Here is a 6027-nt window from a genome sequence, read left to right as displayed (position 1 = left end):
TTTGAGCTTCGGTTTAGATCACTCTGCAGGTAGCCAGATATGCAAACAGACTATAATGTGGCATTGACGAAACAAACCAAAACAATTTTCTTCCAAACAGAAGGATTGTGCCTGAGCCATGGTTTATTGAAATGTTTATTCAAAATCACAGGTAGACAATTTTCCTTAAGCAAATAAAAGGGATACATTAGCTGAGATGATCCAGAGTTTTTTTTTTTTTTTAGGCCTATATATAAAAAGCCTTAAGGTTCAGTCACATAAGTGAAATTTCACTGGAAAAAATGTCCATAGTCTGTTGTCAGTAGTGTAGAGAGGTATGAAGCAGCTCACAGAGAAGAAACCAAGCAGGTTTCTGCCGGTTAGCGTGATGAATCAGTTCATTGCAAAATCTGCTTGGGGAATATTTCACTCTCATTCGAAATTCCCAGTCATGTGGATTCCTGTTGAAATCATTAGATTTTGCCAGCAAAAATTTACCGAACAATGATAAATGTGACCTCACTTTTATTCTTTAGGTCTGTTACACCAAGGACGATGACTTTAACAATAACAATAAAGATATAGTTTTAAAAATCATTCAAAATTTCCACTCAACTATAACAACATAGTGGAACAATATAGCTGGAATCACATCCAAAAAATGAAATAAACCTGCTTTAAAAAAGCATAACTTAACCTTTAAAGGGATAGTTTACCCAAAAATTACAAACCTGTATGGATTTTTCCTTCTATGGAACACATCTTTACCTTTAAAGGGATAGTTTACCCAAAAATTACAAACCTGTATGGATTTAAAAAAATAAGAAACAAAAAAATTAATATGGATCTTAATTCACAAAAACTCGTATAAGTTTGGAACAACATGAGAGTGAAAAAAATTAATATGGATCTTAATTTTTAGCTGAACTAACCTTCTGGTGCTGCTCCAATTTTATTTATTTATTTATTTATTTATTGTCCCCAATGAAATGAATGTACTATATTTTAGTTTGATAATGTTCTATTTAATATTTTGTATTTTTAAGGGGATTTCAGGGTACTAAATAATAATTAAAAAATAATTATCAACCAATCATTAATTAATACACACTTTTAACAAAAAACCTAAAAATAAAATTCAAAATTAATAAGTGCTTTGGAGCACAGATAACATTTGGTATCTTTATAAATAAACAAACTTGAAACTTGAAAACCTCGAAAAAAAAAAAACTTGAAACTAAAAAAAAAAAAAATAGAAGTGTATCATTATTACAAATGCACAAAAATACTTTTTTTATAAATCTTATAAGAATTTTTTTTTAAAAAATGAAAACAGACAAGGTCATTTTTGACCACAAACAGTAGAAATGTGACTTTTTTTCTGAACTATTTATCCTTTTCTAATCATGTCCATGATTTTTGTGTGTTCCCATAGTTAGTGCCAAAACCAAGTTTCGTACCATTCTGATGAAGTAAAAAAAAAAAAAAAAAACTAAATGTAAAATTTCAAAATGACTGAACAGCCAACAGCACCAGAGGGTTAACAGACATTTTGAATATTAGTAGTATAACTACTATGCTAATGTATCTGACTGTTGGAAAACCATAATCTCGACTGTGATAGTCATCTGAGATGTTCTCCAGAATTGCACATGAATGAGTTTGTTCTTTCGTAGCCTTTTCGAGAGTTAGAAATTAAGTGCCGTATGGACGCGTCTCATCTTGTGTTCCTGGCCTTCACCCTGGTTTCCCGTGTCCTCCTGAATGAGCTCCACGAGCAGATCCTGTAGCTGTTTTCTCACGGCCCACATATGCTTGGCGTCCTCCCCGCCGTCTATCTCAGCGCACTCCTGCACGGCCGCTGCAGCTCCACCTGCAGGGGGAGCCCTGCTTTAGCACCGAGCAGCGTGGGAGAAAACCAAGGCCTGAAGACCTTCTCACAGATCACCTGCAGAGAGACAGAAAGAGAGAAGCATGACAGCTATCGACCCCAAAGGGAAAAGCATGGGTATGGATGAGGGAAGCGGCCATTAGCGCCATCCTGGTCTCGTTTCATCATCTCCAGAGCAATCATCAGCCATATTCGCTATGCGTACCGTTTGAAGCGATGGTCTCCTTGACCCAACGGCCTGAACATTACAAAGCCCTCATTGTTCTGAATGGCAGGCCATACAATTGGAAGGTAGAGGTCACCAAGGGTTGCGTTAAGTGATCGGGAACGGAGAGATGGGCTCTGTCTCAGCCACCTGTGGCCCGGACTCGTCTGTTAGCTTGTTCTCCTTAAGGGAGCTGGCACTGACAGCAGGTGATGACTACCAACAAACCGCAACGAACAGATGAAAGACGTTGCGTGACTGCCGCAAAGTATCTTATGGAGAACTGAAACCTGCATTTACCAGGTAATGGTGGCATTCTGGAAAACGAGTATTTATTTTCTTCTAATTTCATTGCAAATGGTATTTTCATAACTTTTGCTCACCGATGTTGTACAGTGTGTGAACCCTTTTTTTCACTAAGGTGAGGCAAAATTAAAAAGGTAATTGCGACTTTATTTAACAATTCTGATTTCTCCTCAGAATTTATATAAACTTAGAATTCTGGGGCTAAAAAGAGGTAAACTTTTGACATATCAAAACTGCAAGAAAGTTAAAAAGTAGCAAATAAATTTAATTGTGGCAGCATTCATAAAAATAGTTAAATAGTTACTCTGTTTACGGTCATCTGTCTACTCGGTAATTTCGTTTGCAAACAGTAGTTTTGGAACTTTTTTTCCTAATGTGGCACAGATCTGTTTTTTATGGGAAGCTTATTTCCACCACAGAACCTTTTATTTTGCAATTCTCAGTTTACAGTATATCTCACAATTCTGACTTTTTTTCTCAGAATTACAAGATATAAAATCTGAATTGTAAGTAAAATTTTCAGTGTCATTATTGTGGCATAAAAAGACTCAATTATCTTTTAAGTTTAACTTAAGTGGTATAGTCACAATTTTTTGTAATTTTCACTCGGTGTGGCTTAATTTTTATTCTTAATGTAATATAAGTTTTGGAAAATGTTTAATCTGAATCAATAAAACTAAGACTGCGCTGGTGAACGCTGTGCCGAGTGTAGGGTGTTTCTCACATGCGGGTCAGATCTAGAAACATCTGATAATGCCTGTTTTTTTAAAAGTCATGTGAACAACCTCTCAGAAAAACTGTTACTCGCGGAATTGTTGGTTTGCAGTTTGAATACAGACATTTTTTTTTTATAACGATTTATTACACAAACGTCTAGCTAGTCTCAGATGAGCTGTAGCCTGTTGCGGTTGACCGTAGCGACAACTGATGATGATCTGTTACTCGCCGGCAATATAAGAGACTCCCTGTCGACCCGTTAACCCCCATTGTGTTTTGGAGCAGTAATGACAGCGCTATCTGATTCCCTTCAGCGTTATCATGAACTATTAACATTCCGCGCATTTTTCTTGGCAATGTTTACAGCTGAAGAATGATTGTCTCCTCCGGCTATTTTGCTGGAGGTATTCGCTTGTGACATTTTCCAAAAACAAAAGTTATTTTCTTTTCACTTTCAGCACCTTATCACATAATTGCCTAACTCATTATCTGCGCCATAAAGATTGCTCCGAATGCTAAAAAGCATAGAAGAATAAAATTACAAATTTGCAGAATAATGAATGTCTCCACTCACCTGAAGGTTGCTTTGTTTCTGCGTTTGACGGCCCACATCTGTTTTTAGCTTTATCACACTTGGAAATGCAGTTTGGCGAGAAGAAGTTGCAGTCATTGTCGCTGAATTGCAGTTCTGCTCAAGTAATAATCTCTCATTTTGGGCTCAAAAAAAGCCATGTCCACATCTATAGCCACCACCTGACCAGTGAAAAACAAAATCATAATCAAAAAAAAAAAAAAAAAAAAAAAAAAACAAACACAGCGGGGTCACATAAATAATCTGGTATTGAAAATCTAATTAAAATCTAGAAATAAAAAACAAGAAGAAGAGGCTGCAGAAAAATAACAAATTAAAAGAATATATAATATTCTGCATTATTTTTTAGGACTCTAATCAACTAAGAGACAATTTTCTGACAAATTGACAAGCGTGCTTTGTATATGTCAGATGTTCCCTCTTACATTGTAAAAAAATCAAAATATAAGACTTCTAATCAAGTTATTTGATGAAAGAAATTTACATGAGTTGTAATGAAAAAAAACTAGTAATGATGTAATCTTTTCAGATCTAGATAGATTACTGTAGCACAATCCTCTTGTGGGCAGTCTTAGACGAATAAGATGCAGTAGGCATGCCAAGCTGTTTTTCTGTTGCCTCATGGCTGAACTTTTTGTTCTATCTGAAGATAATAGATTGTGAGTGAATTAACCTATCTTCTACAAAAACAGGACAGGACAGTCGTTTGGGGGGGATATGGCCAAAGTGTTTACACAGCCAATACAGACTAGCAGGAACTCTCAGAAGAATCTTAAACGACTTTACAAACATGGCATATGGTTGAATTGGCATTGATTGATGGTAGTCATAGCAAACACAAAGTGTATGATGTCAGGTTTGCTTACCGTGTGGTAGAAAAAACCCAGGAAACCCCTCATTTATCTCAATCTACATCGTCTTCGGCTGGAACACACAATCTCCTTTGATGTATAGATCTACAGAACCTCTAAAAAAATATAACCTTTCATCCGCTTTTGGCGTCATACATATTTTTAGTTCACATTATATTTTATCTTGCTTGTATAATACCTTGGTTGGTATTTGATGAACTCCACGGTATAATACTCAAGATCCTAACACATAATAATCCATTAATTCATCCTCATCTAAACCTGGACTATTTGGACATACAAGCCCCAGGCAGCAGATTATAGGAATTTTGGAAAACGGAATTTCTCATTCCTGTAATCTAATTCTTACTACTTTGACTTCAAAAAGACTGCCGAATAATCATAGCACAATAATCTTATTATTACCCTACAAAAAAAACCAAACATTTTTTTCCTTGATCCTGGAAAGACCTGTTGAATAGGGTATTATCCTTCCATGGTTTTAATAAGATTTGCTCCTTTACTTTTAACTCCCTTCACAGTGCAATCAACTGTGCACACTTGCCTTACTTCCTTCTTTAAATTCTGTTTCATCCCTCATAGTTTTCTGTTCCCTAACATGCTCTGGGGCTCAGGTCAGGTAGCCCCCTCCTGAATGAGTTTGCCATTATTTTCAATGACTATCAGCATTGTTTAACCAACTGGTTAAGGTGCCGAAAAGTTGCAGAAATGCTCAGCTTTAAGCAAATAAGAGATGAACAGTACAATGATGTCTATAACCAGTTTCACAAATTAACCTACCAAAAATGCTGGTGTTTCTCGGTAACTTACGGTTAAATTGTGGCTAAATACCCAGTTTGGAAGAGAAATGTGCATTATTTTCTGTCCAAGAGCATACATTTTCTAGTGACTAGGTGAAGTGAAGAAATATGTCTATCCCCAATAAAATTGAACTTCCTCTGCTACATGCCACAATAAGAGCCAATCAATACATATTTGATGTATAATACTCTATGTTGGAGTGGGGAGTTTTGAAAACGTTTGGATTTCATATTGATCTGATGTGCCTGTTGCGTGGTTTTCTGCGGGTCTTAACAAGGCTTAATTTGCCTTGACATTACGGCTTTCCCCAGTTCATAAACTACTGAATTGGCAAAAAATCACTCTTCCTCAGTTTTCAAATCCAATACTTGTTTTCAAATCCATACTTCCTAACAAAATCCTTCCCTCTTTGTTTCTTTCTGGAATAACAAAATCCTCAAGTGAGTTTATGCTTACAAACTAAAAATCTGTCGATACTGTTTAAAAACAAACTTTATTCCATTTGAATATAGTAGATTTTTCTGGAGCCCATTGATGTTGTGTTCTTGTTTTAATCACAAACTCAGTTCATTTTGTTTTTTTTTTTTTTCAAATTTCTCAAAAAACAAGACTTCTGATCTTGTGTCATTTTGTTTTCTCAGTAAATATATCTTGATTGAAGAAT

General features: G+C 35.6%; 1 pseudogene; it reads right to left on the bottom strand.

The window, feature by feature from the left end:
• Positions 1-1247: 1247 nt before the first annotated feature.
• Positions 1248-6027, bottom strand: part of LOC122135445 — a 42322-nt pseudogene continuing 37542 nt past the window's right edge.

The sequence above is a fragment of the Cyprinus carpio genome, chromosome A24 (genome assembly GCF_018340385.1).
Source record: "Cyprinus carpio isolate SPL01 chromosome A24, ASM1834038v1, whole genome shotgun sequence".
Classification (NCBI taxonomy): Eukaryota; Metazoa; Chordata; class Actinopteri; order Cypriniformes; family Cyprinidae; genus Cyprinus; species Cyprinus carpio.
This window is presented reverse-complemented; position numbering and strand designations above follow the sequence as displayed.